We start from the raw sequence: 18,523 nt of genomic DNA, 5'->3' as shown, positions 1-18,523 counted from the left end.
GAAAATTTCAGCTAAGTGACTTGCAGTCAGTTGCAGAGGAAGGCAGACTAATACCTAACAAGAAAAATGATTTGCACTTCTATAGCACATTCCATTTACGGATCTCAAAGCAATTTAGATATATAAATGAATTAAGCCCCTCTGTGGGCAGTTAGTAGCATTGTCTCCATTTTACAGATACAGAATGGAGGCAGAGACAGAGATTAAATCACTTGCCCCTGATCACAGAGGAAGGCTGTGGCAGATCAGAGAACAGAACACAGCTCGGCCAGTGGCCAGTCCCAGGCCATAGCCACATGACCATACTTTCTCCCCATTAGATTAGAACTTTAGACATCTGACTCCCAGTTCTCTGCCCATGCCACCTGTCCACGTCTATAAAGAAGGGTTTAAGTGACTTGCTTACGGTCAAAGAAAGAGAAAAAGCCTGCTCGTGCTCACCGAACTAGAAAACAACTGGTATAGAAGCATGCTTGTCCTCAGCTGACTATGCCAAGTGCAAAATACACAGATTTGGACTTTATGCAGTAATAAATAAATCCAACTTATTGACATAAAATAAAAAATTCACAGAGAGCAGTGCATCACCACCTCTCCTATAGATGTGCCGGCTGCTGTCTGTGCATTGCTGGACGTTGAGCTACTGCACTATGGATTGCAAGGGCAGTGTGTGTTCGCAATAGACTAAAGCAATAAACTGATGATACAAGGGCAATTAGCAGAATTGTGGATATGTTGGATTTAATAACTCAACTAATACATTTCGGACACAGCTGCTTTTCAGTTGAGAGACACTCTAAAGCTCATAATCAGGCTCAGCCAAACAGATCTTCCTTGGAAGTTTCCAAGGCCTCCGTATTAAAACTTGAAAAGAGAAAAAGATGAAATTTTGTTAGAAACTGCTGAATGCTTAAACGTACTAGGGGCCAATCCGAATCCCAATGAAGTCATTCGCAAAGCGTCTAGGGTGCAGGATCAGATCCCAGGAACATTTTTAGTTCCCTGTTCTGCCTTTGTTGAAAACCCAGGAAGTGCAGCCCTCTGTCTTAGGGACTCTGCCTGCACAGAACTCCCACTGACTCACCCTGACAGCTCCGCACAGAGCAAGTTTGCAGGATTTGGCCCTTAGCTCTCTACTCATGCATCTCTACATTCACCTCTACTGACCAGCCTGGAAGCTGGGCACCTTCCTCTACAGAGAGGACAAATGTGGTTTTTCTTTCAGTACTCAGAAGCATAGTCAGCTTCTCAATATTTTACTTCCTGTACAAAACACAGACCAGAAGTTCTTGAGGAAGCAAACAGTTCCTACTCTGCGTTTGCAAAGCACCAATTACAGGGCTATAGAAATTAGCTGCATTAATAATACAGTAGCAAGAAAATGTTAATGAATTCCCAGGAAAGGGAGTGGAGGAATGTTCTCCAGTGCCCTGACACGGACTCCCTGCTTTGGCAATGATCAGTGGCAGCAGTAGCACGGCGGTCTCAGTGCAAGCTCAGACACCTACCTCCCCACAGAAATGAGAGGGGAACCACAGGCTGCCCTGTCACTGACTGCCACCCTTTAAAAAAATATATATGGTTGCATCAAGCAGTAATTATGGATTGCTCCATTCTCACTGGTGATGAGGGAGCTTCTGTCACTTGGAAAAACTGTTCAGGTCTCTGTGGGTGCTTAATATCTAAATAGGTGCACACAATGGGGCCTCTTGTACCGGGGGGGGGGAGGTTTGTTAGCTCAGTGGTTTGAGCATTGGCCTGCTAAACCCAGGGTTGTGAGTTCAATCCTTGAGGGGGCCATTTGGGATCTGGGGCAAAAATTGGGGATCGGTCCTGCTTTGAGCAGGGGGTTGGACGAGATGACCTCCTGAGGTCCCTTCCAACCCTGATATTCTATGATTCTATGGCTTGTAGGTTAGGTGAAGCAAACTTGCCCACCATCTCCTGGCAATCTTTTCCTTTCTAACCAGACTGCACAGAATCTGTGACAATACTACAGTGAGACAGGGTCATAAACATTGGGTGTATCTACATGGCAAAAAAAGCTGTATCCTTTACTCAGGTTAGCAAACTCAGGGTAAAATAGCAGTGAGGACACACAACTCGGATTTTAACTCGAGTTACCAGCTCAAGTTCAACCCACAGGCTTTAACTTGAATTGCTAACCGGAGTTAAAAGCTGAGTTGCGCAGCTTCGCTGCTATTTTAAGCTGAGTTACCTAATGTGGGCTAGTGAACCTGGGTTAAGAACACACCTTTTTCTGCAGTATAGATACAGACCCTTAAACTGCATGCTCTTTGGGGCAGGGGCAACTTTGTGTTATATTTGTGTACAGCACCTACCACAAGGGGTCCCTGATTCCTAACCGGGGCCTCTAGCCACTACCACAATACAAATAATAAACCAGAATAACAGGAAGTATACATGTGAATACAGATGCAAAACCAAGGGGTATTTTCATCCTAAAGCATTGATTGGAAGTCTGGTCTAATACCACATGGGGTTCGGAGCAGGACAAACGTGTCTTTAGACATCTTTCCAGCATTCTCAGTCTAGTAGCAAAGACTTTGGAAAGAAATAAAATCAATGAGTCATGAATGATTAAAAACACTTTGCTACAAACATCACGCTGCATCAGGGAGGAGGCTGGGACTGTTAGGAAACAAGCAGGGCAGCCATATCACCGGGATCTGTTTGGGAGAGGATGCTATCGAATACACAACAGGCTGATTTCAAAAGTTCAGAATGAAGCAGAGTGCCCCATATTTGTGTTGAGAGAAAGCAGACCTGCTGGGGCTACAAATGTGACATTCTCCAGCTCATAAGACGGACACAGAACTAAAGACAGTGGCTGGAAAAATCAAAACATGGTGAGGGAACAAACTTACACTTTCTCCACCATTTCAAATGATGTAAGCTGGACTCTCTCTATACGCTGTACATTCTTCATGGACCAAAGCATAAACATTTCCAGCAAATGCACTGAATATAGATTTGCTGGGCTAGGGGTGCTGCTTCCTTGAGTTTTAGTTCAAAGAGTAAAACAAACAAATAGACAGCATGACCTCTCCTCTCTCCTAGCACGTGCACCCCTAGGACACAGTGCTTGTCACCAAGAGTGAAAGGCTTTCTGAGAGCTTCTTGTTAGAATACTGGTAGCACATCTCAGTATTAATTGCCATCTACACATGAAGGGACAGCAAGAAAAGTAAATATTGTACCTAGCTTTGTATAGGTGAGGTCCACTTTTTAAAGACGTGTTAGTTGTTTATCCTCAATGTTTTGGAGGGAAGTTGAAATATTCTAGGTGAAGCTTCTAAATCCTATAAGACATTTGCTTATGAACAATAAAGGTTTGGACTTTCATTAAAAAGATTTTCTTTTTAAAGAATTGTATAAGCACCAAATTGTAACACTTCAACCTGGCTTGCTGTCACCTCTCCCATTCCAAGGACCACAAGGTGAATTCCACGTGCAAGAAAATCACACTCCCTTAGCATTTAGAACTCAGACTAATTGACACTGACTATTATTTACATGCATTCGATTAAAAACTCCTAGTATCTTGGTCACCAGTTCAGCAGCCTGTCTGTGGGTGCAAAGCATTTGAGATGTTGATTTAGTTGATCAAATATTAATAATGCCCCTCAATGAATACATTATTTAGACTCAGGCTCTATGCTCTAGCAATCTTGACATCTTTACATAAAAAGTTATAGAGCAATAGGACACCAGATGGAACTAGATAAACTAGTCAGTGCCAATGCCCGTCAATATTTTACACTCTATATACTTCTTTAACACCTTTTACAGACCATTTACACCAGTGGTGGGCGGCCCCCAGCCCGCCAGCGAATTACCCTGACAGGCCACGTGCAGCCTGCGGGCTGCAGGTTGCACACCACTGGTTTAAACTAACCACTTTTGATGGTACGCAGTTTGTAACTACCCCTTGCACCTAACAGACCCCTCAAAATTCCCAGACCCAGTACTTCTTCACGCCCCTTTGAAAATCCAAGAGAGTTAAGCACCCAGATAGGATATGTCTACGCTGCACAATTAACCTGGATTCTAACTCAACTCCCCTACCATCCATGCAGAAAAACCTCTGAAAGAAAGAACGAAAGAAAGAAAATTCTCACATAATCACATGACTCCAGGAGCTGGGGCTTGAAGAAAAACACCAAATATCGTAAGAGTTGGCAACACTGCAATTTGTATTTTAACAAATTAGCAGTTCAAGGTGAACCGTAAAGGGAAACTTAGGATTAATCTAGACCAACTAATATGCATTAAAATACAACTTGCCCTCTCTACACTAGAGGTTTAAAATGTGTTAGTTAAAACATCTAAGCTAACAGGTTTTACAAATACACCTTTCATCGTAATCTAAACAGGGCTGAAGCACACAGCATTTCTGTTCCCTTCAAGTCATACAAAGGTCATCATTAGCTCCTCACTGAGATCCCCTCATTTCAGTCTTGAGTTCCCATGGCTCTCCGTATAGCCATGGTCAACAGATTAATTCTGGCTGCTCTGTACTATTCATTCTCCACACGTGGAAGAATCCCTGTGTCCCCTTCCTTTTTTAATCAAAGCACGACCACCAATGAGCACATCACACCACATGCAGAATCACTGATTTCCTGCACTGTGCTAAAATGCCTTATTTCAAAACCCAGCTGTCTGTCTCTAAAGTGCCTGTCATTATAGCCTTTGGGCACCAATGTTACCTCTATCTATTAATTCAGCCCCAGATTTTGTGTTGATGGTTTTGGGTGCTCTATCCACTATAAGCCCCAAATCCTTTTCCTGATCTGTGTGTGTTGTGCTGTCTGCCCTGAGAAGCAATAACCCTTTTTTGAATTTTTGCCCTTGCTCAGGTTACTTGACATTTCTCAACATGGCGTAGCAATAGCCATTTACCTGCCTATAATCCTAGTCTATCCAAGTCAATCTGAATCTGGTTGCCTACTGCCTCTGCACTGATTTCCTCCCTAGCTGTCCGTCTGCAACTTTCCTCCCTTTATTGCATGCTGCTTCTTCCAGACTATTGATATGCAAACAGAACTAGGCCTGAATGCACTGATTTACCATTCCAATCCACTTGCCGTCCCGCTTACCGCTCATCACTGCCCTTGAGAAATCCCCCTGGCAAAGACACTGAAAGGGGTGAATTTAATATCGAATGGCCTGTCTTTACCCTCCATCCAGTTCCTTATCCACACAAGTAGATTCTTATCCACTCCCAGTATCATACATGCTCATCTTGTTCAGTAGTTATCTGTGCGTTATGTCAGAGCAGCAAGGAATCCTCTGCAATGTCTCATCCCATGGAACCAAACTATATTCAAATTTAGACTCAGACAAAATCATGTAATATAGAAGCAAACTGCAGGATGGTAAGGAGGGGCCCAAAATATAGCCTTAAGAATGCAAGCAGTCCTCCCAGAAGAATATTTCTCACTTGTTGGAGGGTTTATCAGACCTCCTAGGCTCTGTCTTGATGGGCATAAAGGGGGCTTTCTTCAATCTTGTTTGCTCAATTGAATTAGCTTAAAGTAATTGAAAAGCCCTCTTTTAATGCTCCTTAATACACAAGCTAACACATCTGAACTCATATTAGCTGAATTTATTGTAGCTTTGGGGTTGTCTACATGGGCAGAAAAGGGTGCTAGCTTAACATGATTAAAGGCTCATTGGGAGCATCCACACTAGGAAAAAAGGTGTAGCACCTAACATAGACAAGGCAGTTGGTAGTTTTAATGCGTGTTAGCGGATAAGCAAACCCAAGGCATCCCCACAGAGTTTACCGTGACATGCTAACATGTGCGAAAACTACCAACTGCTTTGTCCACATTAGGTTTGTTTACCACGTTAGCTAACATGTGGTAAACAAACAAACAAAAAGACAGAACACTTTTTTTTCCCCTAGTGAAGACTAAAACCTCTGAAGCTGGATTAACTGGCCACATTTTAGCCTAGAGCGGGGCTAACGTGGCTGCAAACACACCCATTTTTTCCTGTGTAGACGAGCTCACACTGGCTTACTGTTAAGCTAACTCTACTGAGTTAACACAATTGAAGAAAACATTTTTTTTTTTTGCCCATCAAGTCATGGCCTTCTGGATCACTCATGTGAAAAAGAGACAGAGGAATTTAAAATGCAAGAGGTTTTTTTATTTTAACTTACCTGAAGCAGCTTATGTGTTAAAAGTAATGGGCCCAGGCAAGCACAGCAGAGAACTCTCCTCACTTATGAGCCAGGGATCCTGAGAGGAAATCAGCCATCAGGAGTAACTGAGAAGAGGAGGCAGAGCAGGGCAGGACTTAAAGAACGACGTCACCTGCAAAACTGAAAGTGGGAAACTCTGAGGAAGTCACTTACGTGGAGTGGTTTCTCATTCTGCCCAGAGCTCTTCCTGCATTCCTACACTCAATGGCCTATTACAGTATTGTCCTTCCAGCCAGGAGCCAGGGAACAGAAACCCTACTGGAGCCAGTAAATGCTGTCCCTTAATCCACAACACAAAGTATTTCCAGGGGCTGATGAGAGAGCACACCCAACTCTTGCTGGCTCAGGGGTTAAGAGCAAGGCTCAAAGCCCAGCAGAGTCCTATCACTGAGCCACGTTTTCAAATGTGCTCAGCATGTTGGTTCTCTGTTGAAAAGCTAGCCAGGATGTCACAACAGGAGCCATGAGTATCGAGTTCCTCGGACAGTCTGGTCCCAATGGTGGATGCTGAGCACTTGAGAATCTGGCCCTATGGGGTTGGCTTGTCATCCATCATCTGTAAAGATAAAAGCATCTCCAGAAAAAAGATCTTACTGATGAACAGATAAAAGAAGAAAAAATCATTTCTAACTAGAGCTGGTTTATTCAAAGCACAGAAACCAGACACCAATTTTCACAGAAATTTCTCTAGACCCAGGAGAAACTGCATCATTGTTTGGAATCTACTTGATTTCAAGCTTACTTAAGGGCTACTCCTCCAAGGTGAAAACTGCAGAACCTGTTGGTGACTGTATCACACAACAGATGGGCCAGCAGCTTTGTTCATCAACAGACCTTGGGAAGACATGCCTTGATTAGCAAACTGACACAACCCTGACACAGATGTCGGGGGGGGGAGGGGACATACCCCACTTCTTATTCATCACAGATAAAATGCACCCCTTTGGGGCTTTGCCTGGGCCCCATGTACTGTGGGGGAGCTTTATCCCAAGTTATCAGTTTAGAAAGGGCACATTTCCAAAAGACCCAGGGCTTGAGGTTCTTCTCACTCATGCTGGCGCAAATCCAGAGTATCTCCACCAAACTCAATGAACCTGCAGCTGCGCTGGGGTAAAATTGGTGAGAGCAAGAAGTGAGTCAGGTCCCCAAGCTTTAATCTTCAGCATGCTGTTGACTCTAAGGTCTAAGACCTAAAGAATCAAACTAACCTTATATTAAAACCTGTAATGAACAAAAATCATCTGCAGGAGCAGTAAAGAAGGCAGGTATCTCCTGTGTGGGTCCTGTCTGTATCATACTTGCAGCACAGTTAATTATCTAGACTCTCAACCATTAGCTACCATGTAGATGAACTACTCTACGTATAAAAACTGAGGGTACGTCTACACTCCAGACACTACAGGGGCACAGATACGGTTCTACAGATAGGTCTCAAAATGCAGCTGTAAACAGGGAGTCATTATTGAGTGCGTATGTTTCCAATGGGTTCCCGCAGGGATCAGTTCTTGGCCCTACACTATTTATCATTTTTATTAATGATCTGGAAGAAAACATAAAATCATCACTGATCAACTTTGCAGATGGTACAAAAATTGGATGAGTGGTAAATAATGGAGAGGACAGGTCATTGATTCAGAGTGATCTAGAGTGCTTGGTAAACTGGGTGCAAGAAAACAATATGCGTTTAAATATGGCTAAATGTAAATGTATCCATCAAGGAACAAAGAAGGTAGGCCATACTTACAGGATGGGGGATTCTATCCTAGGGAGTGGTGACTCTGAAAAAGATTTGGGGGTTGTGGTGTGGTGGATAATCAGCTGCACATGACCTCCCACTGTGCTGTTGTGGCCAAAAAGCTAATGTGATCCTGGAATGCGTAAACAGGGAAATCTCAGGTAGGAGTGGAGAGGTTATTTTACCTTTGTACATGGCACTGGGGCGACCCCTGCTAAAATTCCGCATCCAGTTCTAGTGCCCACAATTCAAGAAGAATGTTGATAAATTAAAGAGGGTTCAGAGAAGAGCCACAAGAATGATTAAAGGATTGGAAACCCTGCCTTGAGGTGACAGACTCACGGAGCTCAATCTATTTAGCTTAACAAACAGAAGATTAAGGGGTGACTTGATTACAGTCGATAAGTACCTACACAGGGAACAAATATTTAATAATGAGCTCTTCAGTCTAGTCGAGAAAGGTATAATACAATCCAATGGCTGGAAGATGAAGCTAGACAAATTCAGACTGGAAGTAAGGTGTAAATTTTTAACAGTGAGGGTAATTAACCATTGGAACAATTTCCCAAGGGTTGTGGTGGATTCTACATCACCGACAATTTTTAAATCAAGATTGGTTGTTTTTCTAGAAGATCTGTTCTCTGAATTATTTTGGAGACATTCTCTGGCCTGTGTTATACAGTAGGTCACACTAGATGATCACAATGGTCCCGTCCAGCCTCAGAATCTATGAATCCCAACCTGTATGGCTTGCCACAAGGTATAAGTCACTGCAGAACAAGCCTGCCTTTCAGTGCTTAGGTTGGTGCTAAATACTGATTTCTGCCCCCAGCCTCAGCACAGGCTTCATTACTCTAGACATTTTTCCCTAGAGTTAACGGATTGCCATTTAACTTGAGGTACTTAACATGTTTGTAAAGTCTGGTGTGTACACTGCTCACGTGTTTGGTGTAGATTACAAATGCTTATTCTTTACGTAGGGTAGATCAGACATGTCCTGTTTTCTGAGCACAAAGCTCACACAGGAAAGAACAAACCACGTCTCTTGGCCACGACACAATTCCCCAATCCCACTCAGTTTCTTCGCTAAGGTGCTTACCTCCCGTGTAAAGTGCTGGGAGATCTACTAAGGACAAGCGCTATATAAGAGCTAAGTGTTATTGTTATTATCTGGCAATACAAACTGATCATGGGATGACGGAGAGGGATCTGACAGTCCCGGCTTTACCATTCCAGTTGCAGGATGTAAGGGCTACTCCTCCTACGGGCTAGCCTTTACAAACCAAACTGCTAGCCTCTAGTCTAAAAATCTACATCAGTTTCCAATATTCTGCCCTGATTTATATGCACTCCATCCCCATTGATGTCAGTGGGGTTACATATGGTATAAATCAGGGGAGAATCTGGTCCCTAAACTTTTTGGAGCTGGGAGGGACAAAGGGGGAGGAAAGACTAAACTATGAGAGTGATCTAAATAACTCATCATTTCCCCTCCGCCCTCCATGTCCCACTGATGTGTCTGTAGATATTAAGCCAGTGCCCTCAGAGGAATAATACTCAATAGTTTCTCCAGATAACTGTATATGAAATAACCCCTCAGCCAAGATCCTTGGAGATTTTTCCCACAGTATGTGTACATTTTTATTTGCAAGACTAAACTATATATAAAGAGTTCATGGGGAAAGAGCCCTTGGTTACAACCATGCAGTGCCACATCAATCAACCACTGTAGCTGAAGGCAGAATTTGGTGTATTAAAATATGGAATTGCCTGGATACTAACTCTTAAATCACACAGCAAGATTAATACCTGATCCCCTTTAAAAGCCCTACGGTTATTACTCACATGAATAAGAGCAGCAGGATCAGGCCTCTAGACTGCAATTGTGACTGAATATGATGTATATGGTCCTTACTTGAGCAAAATGCCTATTGAAGTTAAGAAGGCTTTCCCTGAGTAAGAAATTTAAGATCTCACCTGACAAGCGTTTAGATTGAGCGTTCCACCTTCGAACTATTTTACAAAGAACTGCTAATGTTACCATCTGCGTAACACTGCCACAAACGTCATCCCACATGGGGCTGAAATTCCTTCTGCCACACTGCAGTATTTTGAATATAGGATTAAACCAGAAAGCTGTGAAATGTTATAGCATATACTACTGCATACCTGTAATGTCAGGTGCAGCCAGGCTGTGGGAGGATACTGATCATTAACTGTGCAGCAGCTATTTGTATCCAGTTGATATATAAAATATACAATAGTATTATTATCCTGTCTGTTCTCCTGTGCATGTCCTCTTGTTCACTGCTGCAACTGTTTATTCCTTACTTCAGTGCAACTTGTATATTCTGAAACTATGTTCAAAAAGAAAGCTTGGGAGAAAGTCTTAGTCTTGCATTTGGTAGCAAAGCAAGCAAAAGGCATCTTCGCTCAATGTGATGCCTGTATTTCTTTACTGGGACATTTAGAGTTATGAATCTGTGTAATCTTTGGGGATATTTAGAGCTATGAATCTGATGACTAATTGCCATCATGTGGTGAGGGTAGCTTGCAAACACCACTTCCTTCAGGGATTTTGGATCCGAATTTGATAAATTCCCTAGCATTTCAGACTCGGTGCATTTCAAACTACTGAACGTGAGTGTTGAGTCAAAACAAAATCTTCATGGATGGAACCTTTATGTTCTGAATTCACTATCTCTGACAAAGTCCCAGGACGTTTCATCTCCCAAAGTGTATCACAACCTCCAACCCCATTTATGACCCAGGGGGCTCTCCGGTCCTTCAACATCACCTTTTTCTGATCAACATAACCTTGACTGGTTTCAGAGTAACAGCCGTGTTAGTCTGTATTCGCAAAAAGAAATGGAGTACTTGTGGCACCTTAGAGACTAACCAATTTATTTGAGCATGAGCTTTCGTGAGCTACAGCTCACTTCATCAGATGCATACTGTGGAAACTGCAGCAGACTTTATATATACACAGAGAATATGAAACAATACCTCCTCCCACCCCACTGTCCTGCTGGTAATAGCTTATCTAAAGTAATCGTCAGGTTAGGCCATTTCCAGCACAAATCCAGGTTTTCTCACCCTCCACCCCCCCACACAAATTCACTCTCCTGCTGGTGATAGCCCATCCAAAGTGACAACTCTTTACACAATGTGCATGATAATGAAGTTAGGCCATTTCCTGCACAAATCCAGGTTCTCTCACTCCCTCACCCCCCTCCAAAAACCCACCCCCATACACACACAGACTCACTCTCCTGCTGGTAATAGCTCGTCCAAACTGACCACTCTCCAAGTTTAAATCCAAGTTAAACCAGAACATCTGGGGGGGGGGGGTAAGAAAAAACAAGAGGAAATAGGCTACCTTGCATAATGACTGTCGAGGCTGCTGCACCAACTCAGACTTTAAGGCCAGAAGGGACCATCGTGAACATCTAGTCCCACCTCCTGCACATTGCAGGTCACAGAACCTCACCCACCCACTCCTATAATAGATCCATAGCCTCTAGCTGAGTTACTGACAGTCCTCAAATCATGATTTAAAGACTTCAAGTTACAGAGAATCCACCATTTACACTAGTTTAAACCGGCAAGTGACCCATGCCCCACCCTGTAGAGGAAGGAAAACATTTAAAAAAACAGGATCTCTGCCAATCTTAACCCAGGGGAAAATTCCTTCCCGACCCCAAATATGGTGATCCGTTAGGCCCTGAGCATCTGGGCAAGACCCTGCAGCCAGACACCGGGGAAAGAATTCTCTGTAGTAACCAGGAGCCCTCCTCATCTAAACTACTGCCAAGCAGGCAAAGGGAAAAGAAAAGGATGCCAGTTGATACACACTCAGCAACCAAAGAGCAGCCTGGAATCTCCTTCATTTTCATGGAACCCTTAAAAGTTCCTAGGCCCAAAAAGTAGTTTTCCCCAATGGAAAATTTGCCGACCCAACTCCCCACAGTCCCATCACCCCCACTCCAGCTCAAGATGCCAACTTCTGCTCTTTTTGAAGGCTCATTTTCCTCACTGTAATCTGGAATGAGCCTGTTTAATAAAAATGTATTTCCTTTTCACCACCTCCAACTTCACTTGTTTAAGAGGTTGTATTGATTCTAAATGCATCCCTCCAAAATCTCCACACATCCTATAACTGAGGTGAGTGGATGGTAATGAAACACCACCCCCTTGATTAATTGGTTGTGCATGTGAGGGGGTTATGTTGTACTCATTGGTTAAGTTGGAAGAAGAAGGAAATTTTATATTGATTTCAATGTGCAGGGGAGGGCAGAGCAGAAGAGTATTGACACAGTACCCTCGGAGTTACTTGGGACTGCGGTGAAACTGATACATTAGTCACAAGGTTATTTTGGGGGGAGAGGGAGCTGGTCTTGAGAGAAGCCCTGAATGTGTGCATGTGAGGAGGGTAAGTGCCTATCAGCTGTCACCACTGGAGTGGGGGAATCATCTCCCCCTCTAGCGAGTGCTGAAAATCCCAACAGTGAATAAGAAACAGACAATCAATCTTCCTTTCATAACTACCCGCTGGGGCCCACACCATGCAGCTCCCTAGTGATCTCTGGGGTTAATGTATCCCCAGGACTCATTCCTCTTGCCAGGACAGGGCCCTCAGAAGCTGCCCCCCATGTCAGTAGGTGATGGGTGTGGGGGGATGGTGCTTGAGGCCCACATGTGATTAAGCAGCCCGCTGTCAAAGTCACCGGTTCAGCACCCTTCAGCGCGGCGCCCGCGGGTTTTACGAAAACCAGGGCGACGAGCCGCTTCTTACAAAACTGGCCAGGGTGGGACAGGGCTCAGCACAGGGGTCAGGGACACACAGTCACCCTAAAAGGCGGAGACTCCCCCCATCCCTCCCGTTACAGCCCCCCCCAGCTTCCATGGTTCACGCCCCACCCCCAGGAGCCGCGCATGGCTTGCCCCCCGTGGAAGGCTTTGCACCTCGGCTTTCGGGGGGGGAGGCAACCACCTGGCAAACGGGTCTCCGGGGCCAGTGACACCGGCACCCAGAGACCCCCATGGGGCCAGTAACGGCCCCATGGGGCCCCTGATCCCCATGGGGCCGCCGAGCCCCGCGGACCCCCAGGCCGGCTCGGAGGGGGACCGACCCCTCGCGCGCCCCGCCCCCTGCCCGGCTCATCCCCGCCCCGTGGGCCCGGGGCACTGAATGGCTCATAACACCCCGCACGGGGCCCTGCCCCCTGAGCGGCCCAGAGGAGCCTCGGGCCCGGGACCCTGAGGGAGCCATACGGCCCCCGCGGCGCTCACCCCCCACGGCCAGCGCGGGCCCCGGACGCTGCCGGGCTCAGTTCCACCTCTGCCCGGCTCATGGCCACGTGGGCCCCGGAACCTGCCTGGCGGCTGCCCATCACGGGCCCCGGCACCTGCATGGCCCATACCACTCGCTAGCCGGGGAGGGGTGTGAGTTATACAGAGTCCCATGCCCCCCCCCCAATGGCAGCAGCTCCCACATTCTTCCCCTCAGCGCGGAGTTGGACTGAACCATGGGGCGGGCGGGGGACAGGGCCCCTCCTCTCCTCCCACAGAGCCTGTTTGGCCCTGGGTGATACCACTTAACCCCCCTCCCCGCCTTCTCCCCCGCCCGGGGTAGATGGACGCTGCCGCTCTCACTCACCTCGGTATCCACAGTGGCCATGGCCGGAGGGAGGGAGCGGCGCCCCGGAGCCTAGCCCCGCCCCTTCGGCGGCGCCTCACGCCTCGGCTCCTCCCCCTCCCCAGATTCTTCTCAATGGAGCACCTCCGTAAGCCACCACGCATGCGCCGAACATCATGGCGGCACCCATACCCTATCCTCCCCTCCCCCCGGTCCCGCGTAGCGTCATGGCGGCTCCCAGGCGTGCTGGTTCCGTACAGCTCCGGGCACACGGGCGGCCGCGGCGCGCTCGGGCGCTGGGACCCAGAGGCGGGTCCGAGCAGCGGCCGGGGAGAGCGGAATCCAGCCCCTTTCACCTGACCCGGCGATTCAGCCCGTGTCTGTGCCCCTTTTGCCCCGCCCGTCTTACCGCGGCCGGGCTGCCGTTCCCGGAGCCCCGCCGGCCGGCCGGTTGCCCGCCCCGGCTCCGCTCTCCAGCGGGGCCCGCAGCCGCGGCCTCCCCCGCCCGTGCCCCCGGGGCTGGACGTGTCCCCGCCCGCCTCCGCTTCCCGCCCAAGCCTCGCCCGGGTGCCGGGGGGGCCCGGCCGCCCTCTGCCCCCGAGAAACCGGGGGGTGCAAGTGGCGAGGAAGTCTTGGGGGCGCCTGCCTTCCCGGGGAGGGGGGGGGGGGGCTGCGGCTGCGACTCCAGCAGAAGGAACTCTGCACCGGGAAAGACAATTTGGGGCAGTTTAAAAAAAAAAAAAAAAAAACTTCCTCAGGTGAAGGGAATTTGCTGCATGTGCTTCCACGAGACATTCAAAACCTTACCCCGGATTTCCCTCCGCCTTGCCCTAGGCTCGTAGTGAACCCTCCACAGCGCTGCAAATGCCCGCGCGCGCGCTCGGGGGTTGCATTGCCCCCGCCAGGCTGAAGGACGTTAAACGAGGTAGCGGACAACGGGGGGCAGCCGGGCCCCCGGACAGCCAGCCACTTCTCGGGTGGAGGGAGGACACCACCCAGCATGCCGCCTGACGGCCAGGTCCTCCACTCGTACCAAGGGTCAAGGGACTGTTAATGGGCCACGCTGAGCATAATCAAAAGAGCACAGGAATGTATATTTCATTGGCTGCTGAGGGCATTTATGAGGAAGGGGCGACAACCCCAGTCAAGTGCCTTCCGCCATCATGTCTCTTGTGATGCTTTCTGACAAGTCTCCAGGTACATGGCATTAGCTTCGCTTTTCAGACAAAGGTGCTCTGTTATTTAACCATAAAGCGAGTAGGGCCCAGATCCAAGTTCTGAGCACTGGGTGCTGTTGCTTTCCCTGTGAGCACCACAAAATGGCCCAGGCCAAGATTTTCCCTTTGGGCTCCTAAATCTGTATTTAGGTGCTCAAATAAGTGGACAGATTTTTAAAAGTAAGGAGCAGTTTCCGTTGAAGTCAATAAGGGAAAGACGTCTGGTATAAAGCAGCTAAAAGAAACAAACAGTAACTGGAGAATCTTGGTGCCTTCAGGATCATTATTTTTTCAAATCATAAATGTTAATGTTTATGATTTCACAGCAGGGGTTTCCTAGGACACTAGACGCTCAGAATTCTTTTCTGTACAGAGCTGGGTTTTGATTTTTCTTCTAGAAAAATCAATCCTATCTCATGCCTGCTGCATATAATAAAGTGTCTTAGGATGGAAAATTACCAACATTCCCTATAAAAGCAAAGTCTGGTGGTGTGTTTCTGCGTGGGTGAGAGTGGGAAAATCCATTAATTTTTAACCCAATACAGATGTGTTAATGTCTCTGGCTAATAAAAGTCTCTCCAATTCAAAAATATTTTAGAATTACCTTGTATTAGCTTTGCATGGTGACAGATTACAGAGTGGTAGCCGTGTTAGTCTGTATCAGCAAAAACAAGGAGGGGTCTTTGTGGCACCTTTAGAGACTAACAGATTTATTTGGGCATAAGCTTTCGTGGCATGCATTTGATGAAGTGGGTTCTAGCCCACAAAAGCTTATGCTCAAATAAATTTGTTCGTCTCTAAGGTGCCACAAGGACTCCTCGTTGTTTTTGCTAGTATTAGCTGTTCTTTTAGCTGATGGTGTCCAGCAGCGGGGTGCTAAGAGCTAAACAAAAGCTACCACCTATTAAAATCAGAAAATTCTTTTCTGCCCTTCAGGACGGTTCCCCTATCCTTTTGTCAAAGCCTGAGAAGATTGAACCTTTGCAAAATCCCCTCCAGCCTTCTCCCTCCCCCGCAATTTTTTTTTCTTTTTAAAGCGTGGGTGAAATGTATTAATAGCTTTTTCTGAAGAAAGATATAGAATTGCTCAAAAAAATCCACACACCATTTCAGGACCAGAGGGGTGTTGAATAAGATTTTCACCTGCATTTGTCACATTCTCCACAATGGTGGTGTGAAAGTCCCAGAGTTAGCAGCCCTCCTGCTGGGAATACCTGAAAGGAATCCCCTAATCCACAGAATTGTAAATCCACTAATGTGAAACAATTAATTCTTTTACAAGTATTGGACAGGGACACTTCAGGCTCTGTAAATAGGGGAATAAATACTATAAATTTAACAGCTGAATTAGCTCATTGGGCCTGATTCTGATCTTCCTAACAATAGAAATCAACAAAGTAACACCAATGACAAACTATGAGAGGAGATAGCAGATTCAGCCCCTTGAGTTCCCCTGTTGTATGAAGAAGTCTCTTTTTCTGAGGGCACTCCAATTTTATGAAGTCAGAAATATCAAAGCGCATTGATTTGAATTTACACATACATCAGCTGCCTCAGGAAACAATATTCCACTCCCTTGCCCCAAAAATTAATTGATTTCTTAGAGCCTGCAACCCATTGGGGGCTGGGAGGTTTGCTCCATTGTGCAGCCAAAGCGAAGGAGTGGCAATATTGCGTTGATGCTTCTGTTTGTCTTTGGCAGATGGTGAGGTTCTCTGTGTATTGCTATTATTATATATTTGTTTCATGGTAGCATCTGAGCCCTAGTTACCAACCAGGACCTCATTGTGCTTAGGTGCTGTACAAACCCAGAACAAAAAGATAGTCACTGCCCTGTGTGTTTATTCTCTTTACACCTTTGCATAGCTTGTGCTTTGGCCACTTATCAGGTTATGCATCAAATTAGAAGCTTATCATGGGCCTCTGAACTGTAACCGGCAGTGCTGAGTGAATGGTTTGATTTGTACAGTATAGAACTAAATTAATTTAAAAAAACAAAAACCCAGACCTACCACCTCCACTTTTCCGGGAGCTGTTGATCTCCAGTACAGGTTGCTCACTAGAGCGGGGTGTAACCAATAACATGCAAATTGTGACTCACTTGTGGGGTGATGCAGTCAGGGCTTATGGTCCAAGGTAAGGGCCCTTTGCAACATTCTGAACTCTGGCTCATACTTGAAACCTCCTCTCGCTTCCCCACCGCAAAGTTCAGGAGTGTTAGAATGCGGAATGGGCCCGTCTCTATTAGTCATCTTTGTCCCCCTGTTCCATCTCTTCACACTACCTCTATGCTCTTTCAGGGATGAAGAATGAGCAGGTACCTGTCCCTGTGACTGCTGCCATTCTGTCACTGAGTTATGATGTGAAACAAACATATCAGCCAACAACAGACTCAGGAGAATCCCATTTTCTTTTTCTTGTATCCTCTCCTAAACATCTCAGTTTGAACTTATCTGGCCATCTGATCTCACCAAGAATTCACTGGGAGAGGAGAGGGCATTAAAGGCAAGCAGCTCTTTGTGTGTGTGTGGGGGGGGGGGGGGCTTTCTCCCTTTCCCTTAAGAAACTCCCCATGAATCTTGACAGGTTTCAGAGTAGCAGAAAGAACAGGAGTACTTGTGGCACCTTAGAGACTAACAAATTTCACAGTTCCCTTTTTACCCTGCACAAGAGAAACTGGCATCTTCTTAATGTAGTAGGTGTTAACACAACAGGGTTGCCCTATCCAAAATAAGTAGCTCTAGAGGAGTGGTTTTCAACCAGAGGTCCACAGACTATGTCTAAGATTTCCAAAGGCGTCTTCGCCTCCATTTGAAATTTTTTAGGGATCCACAAGTGAAAAAAGGTTGAAAACCACTGCTGTAGAGCATTGGTTGGGTAGGGCTTGCACAGAAATTGCACCAGTTTCATTAAAGGTCAAGTGATTGAGTGAAACTGATGCAACTGGGTGTGTAGACCAGGACTTGGCATTATAGGGACAAATTCTTTCCTATGCGTGTGTCTACAATTGTGTTAAAAGGGCGCACTCCAGATTTATCCCAGGGTTGCTAAGAGCATGATTGGGTCCACGTTTTCCACCATGATAATGAAAACATTTCTATAGAATTTAGATATGTCTTGGTAACAAAGTAAGGGATACGTTCGTTTGTGAATTTGTCTGATGAAACTTAAGAAGACCAGAAAGATGATGCACCTGTTGGAATTTAACTCAACAGCCAACAATATGCTCTTCTTGTCTGTGCTGGGTGCACAGAGTTCCAAAGCTTTTGATTCAAGAAAGAATTGTTCAAACCTGAGTCCTCTGGCCCGTTGCTTGTTTGAGTGAAATCCCAGGTTGAACTCAAGTGTTGAAAGATACAGGCAGATTTTCAGTTTTTCCCGATTTGGGGTGCTGCAATTTTGGGGTTTCCACACTGAGATGTCTTCTGCTTGATTTTCTGTGGTGCAGAGGACTCCTTAATTCCCTAAAATGCACCTCTGAAAATTGGTCCCTAGGCCAGCTGTACCTTACAGACTTCTGCTGGCATAGCGAGAATAGTCAAGGGTGAGAAGAGGTCTGATCCTGACTGACACAGCTTTGCTGGCAGAAGTCCCTAGTGTAGGTGCAGTTGTCTTGGCAGAGCTGCACTTTTACCGGTAGAGCCTGTTTTACTCCTGGGGGTGGTTTTACTAAACTTGTACAAAGCACAGCTTTGTAC

At 46.2% G+C, this 18,523-nt stretch overlaps 1 protein-coding gene across 2 annotated transcripts in view; it reads right to left on the bottom strand.

Moving 5' to 3' along the window:
• Window positions 1-13,696, bottom strand: part of EHMT1 (euchromatic histone lysine methyltransferase 1) — a 169,291-nt gene extending 155,595 nt beyond the window's left edge. Inside the window, exons 1-2 of one of the 2 annotated variants that reach the window (XM_077835752.1) lie at window positions 13,630-13,696; window positions 6,194-6,355 (exon numbers count right to left, since the gene is read on the bottom strand). The gene's annotated coding sequence lies outside the window, so the exon portion shown is untranslated. Of the gene's footprint in view, window positions 1-6,193; window positions 6,356-13,262; window positions 13,323-13,629 lie in introns of those variants that run through there. The other variant, XM_077835753.1, reaches the window with a different exon arrangement.
• Window positions 13,697-18,523: the final 4,827 nt, after the last annotated feature.

Source organism: Eretmochelys imbricata, chromosome 16 (genome assembly GCF_965152235.1).
Source record: "Eretmochelys imbricata isolate rEreImb1 chromosome 16, rEreImb1.hap1, whole genome shotgun sequence".
Taxonomy (NCBI): domain Eukaryota; kingdom Metazoa; phylum Chordata; order Testudines; family Cheloniidae; genus Eretmochelys; species Eretmochelys imbricata.
The sequence above is the reverse complement of the archived record's forward strand: the minus strand, read 5'-3'. Positions and strand labels throughout refer to the sequence as shown.